A 20822-nucleotide genomic window follows, 5' to 3' on the forward strand; every position below is an offset into this window, starting at 1 on the left:
TTTAAAGCAGTGTGTAGAGGGAAATTTACAGCACTAAATGTCCACAGGAGAAAGCAGGAAAGAGCTAAAATTGACACCTTAACATCACAATTAAAATAACTAGAGAAGCAAGAGCAAACAAATTAAAAAGCTAGCAGAAGGCAGGAAATAACTAAGATCAGAGCAGAACTGCAGGAGATAGAGACACAAAAAACTCTTCAAAAAATCAATGAATCCAGGAGCTGGTTTTTAGAAAAGATCAACAAAAAGATAGACTGCTAGCAAGACTAATAAGGAAGAAAAGAGAGAAGAATCAAATAGACACAATAAAAAATGATACAGGGGACATCACCACCAATCCCACAGAAATACAAACTACCTCATCAGAGAATACTATAAACACCCCTATGCAAATAAACTAGAAAATCTAGAAGAAATGGATAAGTTCCTGGACACATACACCCTCTCAAGACTAAACCAGGAAGAAGTTGAATATCTGAATAGACCAACAACAGGTTCTGAAATTGAAGCAATAATTAATAGCCTACCAACCAAAAAATGTCCAGGACCAGACGGATTCACAGCCAAATTCTACCAGAGGTACAAGGAGGAGCTGGTACCATTCCTTCTGAAACTATTTCAATCAATAGAAAAAGGGGGAATCTTCCCTAACTCATTTTATGAGGCCAGCATCATCCTGATACCAAAGCCTGTTAGAGACACAACAAAAAATAGAGAATTTTACGCCAATATCCCTGATGAACATCAATGTGAAAATCCTCAATAAAATGCCAGTAAACCAAATCCAGCAGCACATCAAAAAGCTTATCCACCAAAATCAAGTTGGCTTCATCCCCAGCATGCAAGGTAGGTTCAACATATGCAAATCAATAAACATAATCCATCACATAAACAGATCCAATGGCAAAAACCACATGATTGTCTCAATAGATAGAGAAAAGACCTTTGACAAAATTCAACAGCCTTTCATGCTAAAAACTCTCAATAAACTAGGTATTGATGGAACACATCTCAAAATAATAAGAGCTATTTGTGACAAACCCACAGCCAATATCATACTGAATGGGAAAAAACTGGAAGCGTTCCCTTTGAAAACCGGCACAAGACAAGGATGTCCTCTCTCACCACTCTTGTTCAACATAGTGTTGAAAGTTCTCGCTAGGGCAATCAGGCAAGAGAAAGAAATAAAGGGTATTCAATTAGGAAAAGAGGAAGTCAAATTGTCTCTGTTTGCAGATGACATGATTGTATATTTAGAAAACCCCATCGTTTCAGCCCAAAATCTCCTTAAGCTGTTAAGCAACTTCAGCAAAGTCTCAGGATACAAAATCAATGTGCAAAAATCACAAGCATTCCTATACACCAATAACAGACAGAGAGCCAAATCATGAGTGAACTCCCATTCACAATTACTACAAATAGAATAAAATAACTAGGAATCCAACTTACAAGGAATGTGAAGGACCTCTTCAAGGAGAACTACAAACCACTGCTCAATAAAATAAAAGAGGACACAAACAAAAGGAAGAACATTCCATGCTCATGGATAGGAAGAATCAGTATCATGAAAATGGCCATACTGCCCAAAGTGATTTATAGATTCAATGCTATCCCCATCAAGCTACCACTGACTTTCTTCACAGAATTGGAAAAACACTACTTAAAGTTCATATGGAACCAAAAAAGAGCCTACATAGCCAAGACAATCCTAAGCAAAAAGAACAAACTGGAGGCATCACACTACCTGACTTCAAACTATACTACAAGGCTACCATAACCAAAAGAGCATGGTACTGCTACCAAAACAGATATATAGACCAATGGAACAGAACAGAGGCCTCATAAATAACACCACACATCTACAACCATCTGATGTTTGACAAACCTGACAAAAACAAGAAATGGGGGAAAGGATTCCCTATTTGATAAACGGTGCTGGGAAAACTTGCTAGCTATATATAGAAAACTGAAACTGGATCCCTTCCTTACACCTTATCCAAAAATTAACTCAAGATGGATTAAAGACTTAAATGTAAGACCTAACACCATAAAAATCCTAGAAGAAAACCTAGGCAATACCATTCAGGACGTAGGCATGGGCAAAGACTTCATGACTGAAACACTAAAAACAATGGCAACAAAAGCCAAAATTGACAAATGGGATCTAAATAAAGAGCTTCTGCAGAGCAAAAGAAACTATCACCAGAGTGAACAGGCAACCTACAGAATGGGAGAAAAATTTTTCATTCTATCCTTTTGACAAAGGGCTAATATCCAGAATCTACAAAGAACATAAACAAATTTACAAGAAAAAAACAACCCCATCAAAAAGTGGGCAAAGGCTATGAACACACTTCTCAAAAGAAGACATTTATGCAGCCAACAGACATATGAAAAAAAGCTCATCATCACTGGTCATTAGAGAAATGGAAATCAAAACCACAGTGAGATACTATCTCACACCAGTTAGAATGGCGATCATTAAAATGTCAGGAAACAACAGGTGCTGGAGAGGATGTGGAGAAATAGGAATGCTTTTACACTGTTGTGGGACTGTAAATTAGTTCAACCATTGTGGAAGACAGTGTGGTGATTCCTCACGGATCTAGAACTAGAAGTACAATTTGATCCAGCAATCCCATTACTGGGTATATACCCAAAAGATTATAAATCATTCTATGATAAAGACACATATACACGTATGTTTATTGTGGCACTATTCACAATAGCAAAGACTTGGAACCAACCCAAATGTCCATCAATGATAGACTGGATTAAGAAAATGTGGCACATATACACCATGGGATACTATGCAGCCATAAAAAAGGATGAGTTCATGTCCTTTGCAGGGACATGGATGAAGCTGGAAACCATCATTCTAAGCAAACTATCACATGGACAGAAAACCAAACACCACATGTTCTCACTCATAGGTGGGAATTGAACAATGAGAACACATGGACACAGGGCAGGGAACATCACACACTGGGGCTGGTCAGGGTTTGGGAGGCTCAGGGAGGGATAGCATTTGGAGAAATAACTAATGTAAATGACGAGTTAGTGGGTGCAGCAAACCAACATGGCACATGTATACCTATGTAACAAACCTGCACATTGTGCACATGTACCCTAGAACTTAAAGTGAAAGAAAGAAAGAGAGAAAGAGAGAGAGGGAGAGAGAGAGGAAGGAAAAGGGAAGGGAAGGGAAGGAAAAGGGAAGGGAAGGGAAGGAAAAGGGAAGAGAAGGGAAGGAAAAGGGAAGGGAAGGAAAAGGGAAGGGAAGGGAAGGAAAAGGGAAGGGAAGGAAAAGGGAAGGGAAGGAAAAGGGAAGGGAAGGGAAGGAAAAGGGAAGGGAAGGGAAGGGACTTTTTTACAGTGAAGAAAAAATAATGTCACTGAAGACTTTTTGTCATCTAAGCTGTGTAAAATTACTGAGGAATAGTGAGGAGTGGGGAACCAGGGAAGCAACCCTGCTGACAAATTTAACCATACCCAGGACAAAACAAAAAACTGCAGGCTTTCTCCTACTGCACTGTGATGCTAGAAGATACTGAATAAAGAGATGCGCTTTAGGGTGAAGGGACATATTAAAGGGGTTTTGGTTACAGAAAGATAGGTATCTATGCTTAGTCTGGTGGGCCTGAAGAGAGATGAGCTGGAGGAAAACATTTCATTTCTTAAGAGGCAGCTGGTGGAGAAGAAAAGGAAGGAGCCCAGCCAGCCAGCTGGCACTCTATGCAGAGACAACTAGGAAGATGCTCCCTGGCTCAGGACCCGACAGAACTCCCCTCCACTGCCTCGAACCTTCAGTATAAGTTTGGTACATGCAGCATTATGGGTAGTTTTCAACAAGGCAGTGTGGGAGACAGGCAGAACTTCCCACGGGAGGAAAAGATAGAGGGCTAAGGAACAACAGGAAAAATATAAACCTTCCAAGAATATCCAGGGGCCTACTATTAGTGGAATAATGGCTCAAGCTAATGATTATTCATTCACCCTTTTATTCGACCAATATTAACTGAGTGCCACCTACATGCTAAGTACAGTCCAGCCAATGTGCACCAGTGCAGGAAAACCAATTGTGCACATTCCTTTCCAACTCCACGTTTAGTCATGTCATGTTGGTAGTTTGAAGTCAGCCATGGTAGGAATATTGGCACCATAGTAATTGGCAAATGCTACAAATCAGAACTTTTTTCCCCTCAGAGAGTTGGTTTGCCACTAACCACTGGCCAGCCACTCTTTTGGATACTGAGAAAAGAGCAATGAGCAAAACAGACAAGGTTATAACCCTAGAAGAGCATATGTTATAGAAGGGAAAGATCAAAGAATTGATTGATTGATTGATTGATTGATTCACAAGCTATTTTTGAATGGTGAATAGGGCTAGGAAGACAAGAAAAAGGGGTGACTGATAGGCTGCAGAGGTTGGGAAGATCTCTTTAAGGAGGTAACACTTGCCTGGATGCAGTGGCTCATGCCTGTAATCTCAGCACTTGGGGAGGCCAAGGTGGGAGGATCGCTTCGGTCCAGGAATTTGAGACCAGCCTGGGTAACATAGCGAGACCCCGTCTCTATAAAAAAAAAAAATGTTTTTCAATTAGCCAGGCATGGTAGTGTGTACGTGTAGTTCCAGCTACTCAGGAGGCTAAGGTAAGAGTATCACTTAAGCCCAGGAATTCAAGGCTGCAGTGAGCTATGATTGTGCCACTGCACTCCAGCCTGAGTGACAGAGTGAGATAGATAGATAGATAGATAGATAGATAGATAGATAGATAGATAGAAAGAAAGAAAGAATGGGTGCAGTGGCTTACACCTGTAATCCCAGCACTCTGGGAGGCCAAGGCAGGCAGATCACCTAAGATCAGGAGTTCAAGACCAGCCTGGCCAACATGGTAAAACCCCGTCTCTACTAAAAATACAAAAAACATTATCTGGGCGTGGTGGCACACACCTGTAATCTCCGCTACTCAGGAGGCTTAGGTAGGAGAATAGTTTGAACCTGGGAGGCAGAGGTTGCAGTGAGCCAAGACTGCGCCACTGCACTCCACCCTGGGCAACAGAGTGAGACTCCATCTCAATAAATAAATAAATAAATAAATAAATAAATAAATAAATAAATAAATAACAGAGGTAAGCAGCACTTGAGCAGTGAAATGAATTTTTTAAAAGAAAATCATCCCAGCAGTTTGGGGTTGTCTGTAGAGCAGGCAGCTCTGTGTAGCATGCTGTTATAGTCTCCCATCCTAAAAACACCTTCCGGCCGGGTGAGGTGGCTCACGCCTGTAATCCCAGCACTTTGGGAGGCCAAGGTGGGCAGATCACGAGGTCAAGAGCTCAAGACTATCCTGGCCAACATGGTGAAACCTCGTCTCTACTAAAAATACAAAAATTAGCTGGGCGTGGTGGCGCATGCCTATAGTCCCAGCTACTCAGGAGGCTGAAGCAGGAGAATCGCTTGAACCCGGGAGGCGGAACCTGCAGTGAGCCGAGATGCACTCCACTGCACTCCAGCCTGGCGACAGAGCAAGACTCCGTCTCAAAAAAAAAAAAAAAAAAAACTTCCCCAGCCCCTCCCCCTTTTCTCTCCTTGCCTTTATAGCCAGCTGCTCCCAAAAGAGGCCTCTGTTTATTTCCTCCAATTCCTCCTCTCCTTGCTTGCTCCCACCACTCACCAATACCACTCTTGTCAAGGTCACGAGCAAACTTCATATTGCTGAGTCCTGTGGTTGACTTTCATCCTTTATCTGACTGAAGCTCTTGGCAGCACTCGACAGACCCAGCCACTCCCTCCTCCTCACATATTGTTTGCATTTGGCTTCCAGGACGTCACCCCTTCTGAATTCCTCCCATCTCACCAGCTGGGCTTTTTTTTTCTTCAGTCTCTTTTGCTGGTTCTTCTCCAAACCCCTGACCTCTAAATGCGGAGGTGTCCCGGCCTCACTTTTTGGACCTCTTCCCTTTCCTGACTATACTTCTTTTTCAGAGACCTCATCCAGCCTCACAGCTGTAGGTTCCAGCTCCGTGCTGATGAGTCTCAAACCCACGTCAGCTGGCCAGACCGCTCACCTGAACATCCACTGCTTACTTAACATCTCCACCTGGAGCTAGAGTGATCCTTTAAAGTGTGATTTGTATCTCATCACTCCTTTGCTTCAAATCCTCCAATGGCAACACAGTGAGGCAAAGATAGTCTTTTTAACAAATGGTGCTGGAACAAAGGTATATCCATGATATAGTTTGGCTCTGTGTGCCCACCCAGATCTCACCTTGAATTGTAATAATCCCCATGTGTCAAGGGTGGGAGCAGGTGGAGGTAATCAAATGATGGGGGAGGTTTCCTCCATGCTGTTCTCCTGATAATGAGTGAGTCTCACAAGATCTGATGGTTTTATAAGCCTCTGGCATTTCCCCTGCTCGCACTCACTCCATCTTGCTGCCCTGTGAAAAAAGTGTCTGCTTCTCCTTTGCCTTCCACCATGATTATAAGTTTCCTGAGGCTTCCCCAGCAATGAGAAACTATGAGTCAATGAAACCTCTTTCCTTTATAAATTATCCAGTCTCAGGTATTTCCTCATAGCAGTGTGAGAACAGAATAATACAATCCACTTACAAAAAATGAATCCAGACAGAGATCTTACAGCCTTCACAAAAATTAGCTTGAAATAGATCACAGCCCTAAAAGGAAAATGGAACACTGTAAAACTTCTTCCTATGATTTACATGTTTGCCCCCTCCAAAATTCCTGTTGAAACTGAATCCCCAATGTGGCAGTATTAGGGCCTCTAAGAGGTGATTGTGTCATGAGGGTTCTGCTCTCATGAATGAATTAATCCATTCATGGATTAATGGATTAAAGGGTTAATGGATTAATGTGTTACTATGAGAATGAGACTGGTGGCTTTAAAAGGAGAGGAGAGACTTGACCTAGCACACTCAGGCCCCTCACCATGTGATGCTGTGCACCACCCTGGGACTCTATGGAGAGTCCCCACACCAAGAAGGCCCTCACCAGATGCAACCCTTCAGGTTATGACTTCTCAGCCTCTATAACTGTAAGAAATACATTCCTTTTCTTTATACATTTCCCAGTTTTAGTTATCCAGTTATGAGCAACAGAAAGTGAACTAAGACACTCCTAGAAGATAGGAGAAAATCTAGATGACCTAGGGTTTGGCAATTATTTTTTTAGATATATCACAAAAGGCACAATTCATAAAAGAAATAATTGATAAGCTGGATTTCACTAAAATTAAAAGTTTCTGCTCTGTGAAAAACACTGTCAAGAGAATAAAAACAGAAGCCACAGACTGGGAGAAAATATTTGCAAAAGACAGATCTGATAAAGGACTATTTCCAAACTTTATATATATATATATACACACACACACACACAAATATATATATTACATATATATACATATATACACACACATATATACACACATATATACACACATATATAAATATATACACATATATACATATATTCACATATATATACATATATACACATATACACATATATACATATACATATATACACATATATACATATATACACATATATACATATATATACATATATACACATATATACATATACACATATATACACATATATATACATATATACATATATACACATATATACATATATATACACATATATACACATATATATACACATATATACGTATATATACAAATATATATACATATATATACACACACATATATATATATATATATTTTTTTTTTTTTGAAATGGAGTTTTGCTCTTTTTGCCCAGGCTGGAGTGCAATGGCGCAATCTTGGCTCACTGCAACCTCTGCCTCCTGGGCTTAAGCAATTCTCGTGCCTCAGCCTCCTAAGTAGCTGGGACTACAGGTGCGTGCCACCACACCTGACTAATTTTTTTTTATTTTTAGTAGAGACGGGGTTTCACCATGTTGGCCAGGCTGATCTTGAACTCATGACCTCAGGTGATCTACCCGCCTCGGCCTATCAAAGTGCTTGGATTACAGGCATGAGCCACTGCCCCTGGCTCAAAATTTATATATTTTATATAGAACCCAATTGAAAAATGAGCCAAAGACCTTAGCAGACACCTCACCAAAGAAGAGGCGGCAAAATAAGTATACAAAAATGGGCTCACATCATATGTCATCAGGAAAATGCAAATTAAAACCATGAGACACCTTTATACAGCTATTAGAATAACCCAAATCCAGAACACTGACAACACCAAATGCAGGCAAGGGTGTGGAGCAATAGGAACTCTCATTCATTACTCGTGGAAATGCAAAATAGTACTATTGCCTTGGAAGACAGTTTGGTGGTTTCTAAACATACTAAACATAGTCTTTTGCACAAAACTAAACTTACTCTTAACATAAAATCTAGCAATCATGCTCCTTGGTATTTACCCAAAGGAGTTGAAGACTTATGTCTACACAAAAGTCTGCACACCAATATTTATAGCAGCTTTATTCATAACTGCCAAAACTTGGAAGCAAACAAGATGTCCTTCAGTAGGTAAATGGGTAAATAAACTGTGGTACATCCAGACACTAAAATACTATTCAGAGCTTAAAAACAAACTGTCAAGCCATGAAAAGACAAGGAGGAAACTTAAATGCGTATCACCAAGCGAAAGAAGCCAATCTGAAAAGGCCACGTACTGCATGATTCCAACTATATGACATTCTGAAAAAGGCAACACATGGAGACAGTGAAAATAACAACAGTGGCCGGGCACGGTGGCTCACGCCTGTAATTCCAGCACTTTGGGAGGCTGAGGCAGGTGGATCACCTGAGGTCAGGAGTTTAAGACCAGCCTGGTCAACATGGTGAAACCCCATCTCTACTAAAAACACAAAAAGTAACTAGGGTGGTGTTGGGTGCCTGTAATCCCAGCTACTCAGGAGGCTGAGGTAGAAGAATTGCTTGAACTCGGGAGGCGGAGGTTGCAGTGAGCCGTGATCGTGCCACTCTGCTCTGGCCTGGGCAATAGAGCGAGACTCAGTCTCAAAAAACAAACAAACAAAAAAAAAGATTAATGGTTACCAAAGTTTAGACAGGAGAGAGAGATTGGGGCCCAGAGGATTTGTAGGGCAGTGAAACTAGTCTGTATGATACTATATAGTGGATACATGTTATCGTACATTTATCTAAGCCCGTAAAATGTACACCAAGAGTAAACCCTAATTTAAAACCATGGACTCTAGGTGATTATGATTATCATTGTAGGTTCGTCACTTCTAACAAATATATCCTCTAGTGGAGGATATTGACAGTGGGGGAGGTTGTACATGTGTGAGGCCATGGAGTATATGAAATATCTCTGTACGTTCTGCTCAATTTTTTTGTGAACCTAAAACTGCTCTAAAAACTAAAGTTTATTTGGCCTGGTGTGGTGGCTTATGCCTGTAATCCCAGCACTTTGGGAGACCGAGTCAAGTGGATCATTTGAGGTCAGGAGTTCAAGACCAGGCTGGCCAACATCATGAGACCCTGTCTCTACTAAAAATACAAAAATTAGCTGGGCGTGGTGGCATGTGCCTGTAATCCCAGCTACTGGGGAGACTGAAGCATGAGAGTCACTTGAACCAAGGAGGTGGAAGTTGCAGTTAGCCAAGATCGCACCACTGCACTCCAGCCTGGGTGTCAGAGTGAAACTCTGTCTTACATAAATTAATAAATTAAATTTTAAAATAAAAAGTCTATTAAGGCATTAAGAAAAAAAAATCCTCTAACAGCTCCCACCTTGCTCAAAGTCAACACCAAAGTCATCCAAATGATCTACAAGGCCCCCTCCCTGTACTTCTGTGACCCGCTCTGGATTCATTCGAAGACCTGCTTCATTGTAAGAGCGTTAGGAGGAGTGGGAGACTGAGGCTGGCCTAGTTCAGTTTCCCCGCTCCCCAGACAGGCCTGAGCAAGGGCTTGGGGGCCAGGCACTTATGTGAAAGACAAATTCAGGACCCACATATGATGGGAGTAGGAGAAAAGCCATCAGACGGCCCATTTGTGAGGGGGTGGACACGTGGGGTTCCTCCCACTGGGAACCCTCTGGGTAAGCATCTAGAACCCACCTGTGGCGGTGGGGGGCGGGGAGTGCAGGCTGCTGAGCCTCTTTGTGCTCTCTCCCGTCCTTCCCTGGTTGGTGGTTGTTCCGGGGGCCATAACTGTTGGGAGTTTCTCTTTCTCCAGCTTGCAGTCCTGCAAGCCCCCATGGCATCTGAGAAATCTCCCAGGCACAGAAGGGTTGAGCCCAGGCACTTGGGAAGGATGTTGCCGGATGTTGGAGACCTCCACAGCTTCTGGTGGGGAACTGCCCAAGGTCCAAGCCAGGGGGAGGGCCTATCCCGCCTCCGATGGCTGGAGGCTCTGGATATCACCAAAGATTTGAATTTGACTGTGTCTACAGCCATTCCACCCTGACACAGTGAAAGTACTGCATATATTTAATAGTCTTAAGGATAAATACAGAGAGTAGTTAAAAGTATAAACAAATCAATGAGAATGCTAAACACTAGATTCAGAAATATTGTTGCCACTGAAAGAAGCGGCAGGAGATGTGGTCTAGGAAGCCTCAGTTGTATTAGTAATTTTTTTTTTTTTTTTTGAGATGGAGTCTTGCTCTGTCGCCCAGGCTGAAGTGCAATGGTATGACCTCGGCTCAGTGTAACCTCCGCCTCCTGGGCTTGAGCAATTCTCCTGTCTCAGCTTCCCAAGTAGCTGGGACTACAGGCACACACCATGATATCCAGCTAATTTTTGTATTTTTAGTAGAGACGGGATTTTACCATATTGGTCAGGCTGGTCTCGAACTCCTGGCCTCAGGTGATCCACCCACCTCAGCCTCCCGAAGTGCTGGGATTACAGGCGTGAGCCACCGCACCCAGCCATTAATGTTTATTTTTTTAAGTGGCTGTTCATTATATTTTTCTCTATACATTTTTATATATTCAATATATTACATTGTTATTTTATTATTGTTGTTATTATTATTATTTGAGACAGAGTCTCACTCTGCTGCCCACATTGAGCGCAGTGGCACAATCATGGCTCACTGCAGCCTTGACCTCCTGAGCTCAAGCAATCCTCTCACCTCAGCCTTTCAAGTAGCAGGGACTACAGGCACATGACACCACACCCAGCTAATTTTTTTTTTTTAAGACGAAGTCTTGCTCTGGCGCCCAGGCTGAAGTGCAGTGGTGTGATCTCAGCTCACTGAAACCTCCACCTCCCAGATTCAAGCGATTCTCCTGCCTCAGGCTCCCGAGTACTGGGATTACAGGCACACGCCACCACGCCCAGCTGATTTTTTTGTATTTTTAGTAGGGATGGGGTTTCACCCTGTTGGCCAGGCTGGTCTTGAGCTCCTGACCTCAGGTGATCCACCCACCTCGGCCTCCTAAAGTTCTGGGATTACAGACGTGAACCACCAGGCACAGCCAGCTAATTTTTTAATTTTTGGTAGAGACAGGGTCTTACTATGTTGCCCAGGCTGGTCTTGAACCCCTGGCCCCAAGCAATCTTCCCACCTAGGCCTCCCAAAGTGCTGAGATTACAAGTGTGAGCCACTACACCCAGCCTATATAATTATTTTTAAACAAATATTTAAATTATTCAGAAAATTTTTGAAAAGGAAGAAAAATGAGAGGATTAGACTTGCTATATATAAAAGCACATTATAAAGCACAAGTAATTAAAAGTTTGTCATCAGAACAAAAATAGACCAATCTATGAAATAAAACTGAAAGCCCAGAAATAGCCACCAAGTGCATATGGGATAAAGAATAAGAGGAAGGTATCATTTTAAATTAGTAGGGTGGGATACATGACTCAATAAATTGGTCTCAGGGATATTGTTCTTACCCCTGGGATAAATTTAAGATAGATTTTTTAAATTAATGCAAAACTTAAGTCATAAAAGAGGAAAACATATGAATTTAGTTATACTCTTGGCATAGAGAAGGCCTTTGTAGCATGATATATTCAGACACCATAAAAGGAAAATTTGGTTTCACTTTTGTCTAAATAAAAACTTTAGACTTCTTCAAGAAAAGGACAAACCAGGAGAAAGTATTTACAGATGTATGGCTACTTTACTTAATAATCAACATATAAGAGATAACCCAAGTGGAAAAAAATGGGTAAAGGAATGAATAGTTGATAGGAAACAATAAAAACAGCCATTAAGCATGAAAAAAATACATAACTTTAGTAATTAAAGGAATACAGGTGACCATAGTTAATAATTTATTGTATATTTCAAGATAGCAGGCTGGGTATGGTGGCTCATGACTGTAATCCCAGCACTTTGGGAGGCTGAGGCAGGTGGATCACTGAGGCAGATCACCTGAGGCCAGGAGTTTGAGACTAGCCTGGCCAACATGGTGAAACCCTGTCTCTACAAAATATACAAAAATTAGCTGGGGGATGGTGGCGGGAACATGTAATCCCAGCTACTTGGGAGGCTAAAGCAGGAGAATTGCTTGAACCTGGGAGGCAGAGGTTGGAGTGAGCCGAGATGGCGCCACTGCCCTCCAGCCTGGGTGATAGAGCAAGACTGTTTCAAAAAAAAAAAAAAAAAAATAGCTTAGAAGAGATTTGGAATGTTCCCAACACAAAAAAATGGTAAGTGTTTGAGGTGGTTGATATGCTAAGTACCATCATTAGATCATTACACATTGTATGCATGTGTAATGCTTGTAAGCATGGTAAGCCAGGCACAGTGGTGCACCTGTATTCCCAGCTGCTCTGAGGGCTGAGAAGTCACTTGAGGCTAGGAGTTTGAATCCAGCCTGAGCAACATGGTAAGTTTTAAAACTTTTTTTTTTTTTTGAGACGGAGTTTTGCTCTTGTTGCCCAGGCTGGAGTGCAATGGCACAACCTAGGCTCTCTGATTGCAATGTCTGCCTCCCGGGTTCAAGGGATTCTCCTGCCTCAGCCTCCCGAGTAGCTGGGATTACATGTGCCCACCACCACACCCAGCTAATTTTTTCTATTTTGAGTAGTGACGGGCTTCACCATTTTGGTCAGGCTGATCTCCAACTCCTGACCTCAGGTAATCCACCTACATCGGACTCCCAAAGTGCTGAGATTACAGCATGAGTGAGCCACCGCACCCAGCCATTTTAAAACTTTTAAAAACAAAACAGGCCAAGTGCAGTGGCTCACTCCTATAATCCCAGCACTTTGGGAGGCCGAGGCGGGTGGATCACCTGAGGTCAGGGGTTCAAGACCAGCCTGGTCAACATGTTGAAACACCGTCTCTACTAAAAATACAAAAATTAGCCGGGTGTGGCGGTGGGTGCCTGTAATCCCAGCTACTCAGGAGGCTGAGGCGGGAGAATCACTTGAACCTAGGAGGCAGAGGTTACAGTGAGCCAAGATCATGCCATTGCACTCCAACCTGGGCGACAAGAGTGAAACTCCTTCTCAAAGATAAAAAATAATAAAAATAAGACAAAACATCATATGTACTCCATAAACATGTACAATGTTTATGTATCAGTTTTTTTAAAGAAATGCAAATGAAAACAACTAGATACCATTTTTATTAAATCAGGTTAGCAACATTTAAATATTTGATTGGTGAGGCTGTGGGGAAAGAGGCAGTGGGAGACATAAAAAAGGCAAACTCTTTACACAGCACCTTTGCAATAGCTATGAAAATGTAAGAACGTATCCTTTGATTCACCAATTCCAGTTCTTCAGGGTGTGCTCACAGGAGACTGCAGAGAGGTTGTATACAAATGACCACACATCAGTGACTGTGATAGCAAAAATAGGAAGAGCCAACTGCCTATCAATAGGATAATAAGTGATGCTATGCAGCATTATAAAGAATAGGATGGGACGGGCGCAGTGGCTCACACCTGTAATACCAGCACTTTGGGAGGCCAAGGCAGGTGGATCACTTGAGGTCAGGAGTTCAAGACCAGCCTGACCAACATGGTGAAACCCCATTTCTACTAAAAATATAAAATTAGCCAGGCATGGTGGCGCGGGCCTGTAATCCCAGCTACTCAGGAGACTGAGGCAGGAGAATCGCTTGAACCCAGGAAGTGGAGGGTGCGGTGAGCCGAGATAGTACCGTTGCACTCCAGCCTGGGCAACAAGAGCAAAACTCCATCTCAAAAAAAAAAAAAAAAAAAAAAGAATGGGTGGGTCTCTATGTGTGGGTATGGAAATTGTCCTAATGTAATTTATTACTTAATATATTAGGCTGGTGCAAAAGTAAGCATAATTACATATGAGTACATTATTTAATATATTTAATGTATTATTAAATAATGAAAGCAAAATACACAGCAGTGCCATTGCATAGTCAAATTTGTGGTTTAAGAGTTTACATGTACTAAAATACACATAACCACGGTGAAAACGCATTTGCTCTTTTGAACTTTGGCAATTCTTATTTTTAACCACATGAATGTTATATTTTTATCTTTAAAAAGCTAGTTTTTTAATGAGAAAAATGATGTAACAGATATAAAATTACTGACTTGGAACAATATTATTACGTGAAAAAAGTTGGGTTTCAAAACAGCATGTATATGATAATCACATTTCTTTCTTTATACATCTGTAATTGTTTCCATATATATTTTTGTGCATCGAAAATTGAAAGAATTTAGCCAAAATGTTCACTGTGGAAATCCCCAGCTGTCATTATTTTTCCATCTGCTTCTTTGAACTTTGTATTGTTCTATAGCAGGGTTTCTCAGCCTCAGCACTATTGGCATTTAGGACCAAATACTTTTTTGTCCCGGGGACTGTCCTGTATCTTGTAGGACGTTTTGCAACACCTCTGGCCTCTCCCTACTAGATGCCAGTAGCACCCCCACCTATGACAAATAGCATCTTTCCAGACTGTTACCTGTTGCTTCTGGGGTGCAAACATCACACCCCCCACAACCACTGGATCTACAGGAAACATGATTTGTTTATGTAATTTTAAAATGTGATTATGTAATAAAAAATAATACATTGGATAGAAATACAGATGATGATAGACAAATAGATAAATGATGGCAAGTAGATGGATGGATAGACAGATAGAAAGAAATAATGTAGGCTGGGTGCAGTGTCTCAAGCCCGTAATCCCAACACATTGGGAGGCCAAGGTGGGAAGATTGCTTGAGCCCAGGAGTTCAAGACAAGCCTGGGCAACATAGTGAGTCCTCGTCTCTATGTCAAAAAATGAGACGGGAAGGCCAGGTGCGGTGGCTCACACCTGTAATCCCAGCACTTTGGGAGGGCAAGGTGGGTGGATCACTTGAGGTCAGGAGTTTGAGACCAGCCTGGCCAACATGGGGAAACCTCGTCTCTACTAAAAATACAAAGATTAGCCAGGCGTGGTGTCAGGCACCTGTAATCCCAGCTACTTCAAAGGCCAAGGCAGGAGAATCACTTGAGCCCGAGAGGCAGAGGTTGCAGTGAGCTGAGATCTCGCCATTGCACTCTGGGCAACAAGAGCGAAACTCCATCTCGAAACAAACAAACAAACAAACAAAAACATGAGATGGGAGAATTGCTTGAGCCCTGGAGGTCAAGACTGCAATGAGCTGTGATCGCACCACTGCACTCCTGCCTAGGTGATGACAGGGAGACCCTGTCCCAAAAAAAGGAGAGGGAGGGAAGGGGAGGGGAGGGAAGGAAAGAATAATGTAAGAGAGAAATACACGCAGATTATCCATTAGGAGACAGCAGGGAAGAAGCAGTTGAAACCACTCTACTGAGATTTTTTTCCTGATTTTTTTCCTAGGTCCTCTTGGAGGAGAATAAGATGAGTGACTATTCCCGAACTCACCAGAAGGTATTCATCCAAATGAGTGCCCACCATGCTACCCTTTGGAGGCTTTGCCTGTATTCTAATGATGCTGCAATAATAAAAGTATGTTTCGTTTTGCTTTTTGAGATGGAGACTTGCTCAGTCACCCAGGCTGGAGTGCAGAGGTGTGATCTCGGCTCACTGCAACCTCCACCTCCCAGATTCAAGCGATTCTCGTGCCTCAGCCTCCTGAGTAGCTGAGTAGCTGAGTAGGGATTACAGACGTGTGCCACCATGCCTGACCAGTAAAAATATTTTTGATACTCCTCTTTGAAATTTCTCTTCAGAATAGATAACATACATTTTTTAATAACTTCAGAAATGGTCAATATTTCTTTTAAGTAAAACTGCTGATAAGAAATAGACAAGATTGGTCAGGCATGGCGGCTCACACTCATTATCTCAGCATTTTGGGAGGCCCAGGTGGGAGGATCACTTGAGCCCGGGAATTTGAGATCAGCCTGGGCAACATAGTGAGGCCCTTTCTCTACAAAACAAATTTAAAAGTTAGCCAGGTGTGGTGGTACATGCCTGTAGTCCCAACTACTTGAGAGGGTGAGGCGAGAGGATGGAGGATTGCTGGAGCTTAGAAGTTCAAGGCTGCAGCGAGCCATGATTATGCCACTGCACTCCAGCCTGGGTGACAGAGCAAGACCCTGTCTCCAAAAAAAAAAGAAACTATTCACATAGCTTATTTTGCACAATATTGTTTTGTGGTTTTTGGTTTTTGTTTTTTGGGTTTTTTTTGTTTGTTTGTTTGTTTGTTTTTTGAGATGGAGTTTCGATCTTGTTGCCCAGGCTGGAGTGCAATGGTGCAATCTTGGCTCATCGCAATCTCTGCCTCACGGGTTCAAGCAATTCTCCTGCCTCAGCCCACTGAGTAGCTGGGATTACAGGCATGCGCCACCACACCCGGCTAATTTTGTATTTTTAGTAGAGATGGGGTTTCTCCATGTTGGTCAGGCTGGTCTCAAACTCCCGATCTCAGGTGATCCACCCGCCTCAGCCTCCCAAAGTGCTGGGATTATAGGCAGGAGCCACCACGCCCAGTCACAATATTGTTTAATTTAATCATGTAATTTATTCATCACATTAAATCCAGAATTGCTTTTTTGTTTTTTTGAGACAGCGTCTCACTCTGTCGCCCAAGCTAGTGTGCAATAGTGTAATCATGGCCCACTGTAACCTTGAACTTCTAGGTTCAGGCAGTCCTCCCTCCTCAGCCTCCCCAAATAGCTGGGACTACAGGCATACACCACCACACCTGGCTAATTTTTTTTTTTTTTTTTTTTTTTTTTGAGACGGGGTCTTGTTCTGTCGCCCAGGCTGGAGTGCAATGGCGCAATCTTCACTCATTGCAACCTCCGCCTCCTGAGTTAAAGCGATTCCCCTACCTCAGCCCCACAAGTACCTGGGATTACAGGCACGCACCACCATGCCGGGCTAATTTTTTGTATTTTTAGTAGTAGTAGAGACAGGTTTCACTTTGTTGGCCAGGCTGATCTTGAACTCCAGACCTCGCAATCCACCCGCCTCAGCCTCCCAAAGTGCTGGGATTACAGGCATAAGCTTTTTTTTTTTTGGCGAGTCAAGGCCTTACTATGTTGTTGCCCAGGCTGATCTTGAACTCCAGGCCTCAAACCATCCTCCTGCCTTAGCCTCCCAAAGTGCTGGGATTAAAGGCATGAGCCACAGTGCCTGGCTGTGAGAATAGTTTTAAGTAGATGTTTGTTGTTGTCATGAGTTCAATTGTGTCCCCAAAAAAAGATATATTGAAGCCCTAACTTCCACTACCTCAGAACATAACCATTTTGGAAATAGGGTCACTGCAGATTAGTTAAGGCAAGGTCATACTTGAGTAGGGCGGGCCTCTAATCCAACATGGCTGATGTCCTATAAGGGAAAACTCTGTGAGCACAGACATGTGCAGAGCGAAAATAATGTGAAGACACACGGGGAGAAGATGGCATGAGACTGGAGCAGTACAGCTGCAAGACAAGAAATGCCAAGGGTTGCCGGCCGGGAGTGGTGGCTCACACCTGTAATCCCAGCACTTTCGGAGGCCAAGGCGGATGGATCACTTGAAGTCAGGAGTTCAAGACCAGCCTGGCCAACATAGTGAAATCCCGTCTCTACTAAAAATACAAAAATTAGCTGGGCATGGTGGCACATGCCTGTAGTCCCAGCTACTCAGGAGGCTGAGGCAGGAGAATCCCTTGAACCCAGGAGGCAGAGGTTGCAGTGAGCTGAGAGCGTGCCATTGCACTCTAGCCTGGGTGACAGAGGGAGACTCGATCTCAAAAAAAACAAACAAACAAAAAAAAACCCCAAGGGTTGCCAGCAACACGAGAAGCTGTGAGAGACAAGGAACTGTTCTCCCCCAGGGAGCACCACCTGCTGACGTCTTTAGCTCAGACTTCTAGCTTCCAGGACTGTGAAACAATAAATCTCTATTATTTTAAGCCACCCAGTTTTGGGTACAGTCTGGTGCCGAGTAACAATGTTTAGGTTAACAATGAATCATATACACAATGCTGGTCCCATAAGATTATAATGAAGCTGAAAAAAATTTTATTGTCTAATGATATCATAACCATTGTACATTGTTGTGCAATTACTTTATTTTTTATAAGTTTACTGTAGCCGAATGTACAGTGTTTATAAGGTCTACAGCAGTGCACGGTAATGTCCTAGGCCTTCACATTCATTTATCAGTCACTCACCGACTCACCCAGAGCAACTTCCAGTCCTGGAAGCTCCACTCATGGCACGTGCCCTATAGAGGTGTACGAAATTTTATTTTTATTATTTATTTATTTATTTATTTATGTATTTATTTTGAGATGGAGTCTCACTGTGTCCCCAGGCTGGAGTACAGTGATGTGATCTTGGCTCACTGCAACCTCTGCCTCCCGGGTTCAAGTGATTCTCCTGCCTCAGCTTCCCAAGTAGCTGGGACTACAGGCGCCTGCTGCCAAGCCCAGCTAATTTTTTGTATTTTTAGTAGAGATGGGGTTTCACCATGTTAGCCAGGATGGTCTGGATCTCCTGCCTTCGTGATCCGCCCACCTCAGCCTCCCAAAGTGCTGGGATTACAGGTGTGAGCCACCACACCCGGTGGTATTTTGTATATCTAAACATAGAAAATTACAGTAAAAATAGGCTATAAAAATAAAAATTGGGCCGGGCATGGTGGCTCACCCCTGTAATCCCAGCACTTTGGGAGGCTGAGGTGGGCAGATCATGAGGTCAAGAGATTACGACCATCCTGGCCAACACAGTGAAACCCTATCTCTACTAAAAACACAAAAATTAGCTGGGCGTGGTGGTGCATGCCTATAGTCCCAGCTACTCGGGAGACTGAGGCAGGAGAATCGCTTGAACCCGGGAGGCGGAGGTTGCAGTGAGCCGAGGTAGCGCCACTGCCCTACAGCATGGGCAACAGAGCGAGACTCCGTCTAAAAAAAAAAAAAAAAAGAAAGAAACAAAAGAAAACAGATATACAAAATACCATTGTGCTACAATTGCCTGCAGTATTCAATACAGTAACATGCTGTCCAGGTTCCTAGCGTGGGAGCAGTAGGCTATACCATGTAGCCTAGGTGTACTAGGTACCAGCAGTAGGCTACACCATCTAGATTAGTGTAAATACAAGCTATGATGTTCACACAATGATGAAATCTCATGATGCATTTCTCAGAACGTATCCGTTGTTAGGCGATGCATGACTGTACTTCGTTACAGCAGCCCCAGGAAACTAATGCAGTTGTCTACTCAGCATCCATTCCCCTCTTCCTAACAATACCCAAATTTTCGTTTGTATATTTATCCCTTCTGCATACAGGAAACCATTGAGATGGCTTAGCCAATCAGCATTTTTTATTTTTATCCTCCATAATTCGTTGGTTTGGAGGTGGACACATCTTTAACTGGGCCGATCTGAGTGGCTCTCAGCACTCTCTCTTAGAATAGTGGGACAGAGGGCTCCTCAAGAGGGATGTGAGCCACTAGACATGAACCAGAAAGCATAAGGCTTGGATTACATCTGGCAACAGCCATCTTCAGATGCAGCCAACAGGGTGGGCAACAGAGCAGAGAGACTCAAAGGTCCTGGGTCATGGGAGATGTCTTAAAACCGCAAGATCAGTCTGCCCTGAAACATTGAATGTCTTACAGTCAAAGGCTTTATAGTTAAACCAGTTTAACTGAGATCTGGCATTCTTGCAGCCCAAAGCTTCCCAGCTGACAAGCTGGCAACACAGGGCAGATTGTACCATCTCAAGCCAAGTGAGGGGCTTTAAAAGAATCCATTGGAGGCTGGCTGCAGGGGCTCGTGCCTGTAATCCCAGCACTTTAGGAGGCTGAGGCAGGTGGATCACCTGAGATCAGGAGTTTGAGACCAGCCTAACCAACATGATGCAACCCCATCTCTACTAAAAATACAAAATCAGCTGCGCATGGTTGCACACGCCTGTAATCCCAGCTACTTGGGAGGCTGAGGCAAGAGAATCGCTTGAACCTGGGAGGTAGAGGTTGCAGTGAGCCAAGATCACACCATTGCACTCCAGCCTGGGCTACAGAGCGAGACTCCATCTCAAAAAATACAAATAAATTTAAAAATTAAAAAAGAAGGAATCCCTTGGAGAGATAGACATGAAGGACTTGGGACTGAAGCCACACCCAAAGAATCTATAGCCTGGAGGCCATGGCTGGAACTCACCCTGCTTGGCAAATACAGGAAGAGACATGACGATGGTGGGAAGGGCCTGCACTTCGAGAGCCTGGTGGGACAAGGATGGATGTGCATCTCCCAGAGGCCAGAGATGGGCTCGCTGAAAGGAGATGGGCCAGGTCTCCTTGAGAGAGACTCTGCCCAGGAGAACTTGCTGCAAGTAAAGCAGGGGAATGGACCAGAAAGCAGGGACCTTGCATTGGTGATCAATTGGGCAGCAGGAGGTGTCATCCAGTTCCC

The sequence above is a fragment of the Pan troglodytes genome, chromosome 13, assembly GCF_028858775.2.
Source record: "Pan troglodytes isolate AG18354 chromosome 13, NHGRI_mPanTro3-v2.0_pri, whole genome shotgun sequence".
NCBI lineage: Eukaryota > Metazoa > Chordata > Mammalia > Primates > Hominidae > Pan > Pan troglodytes.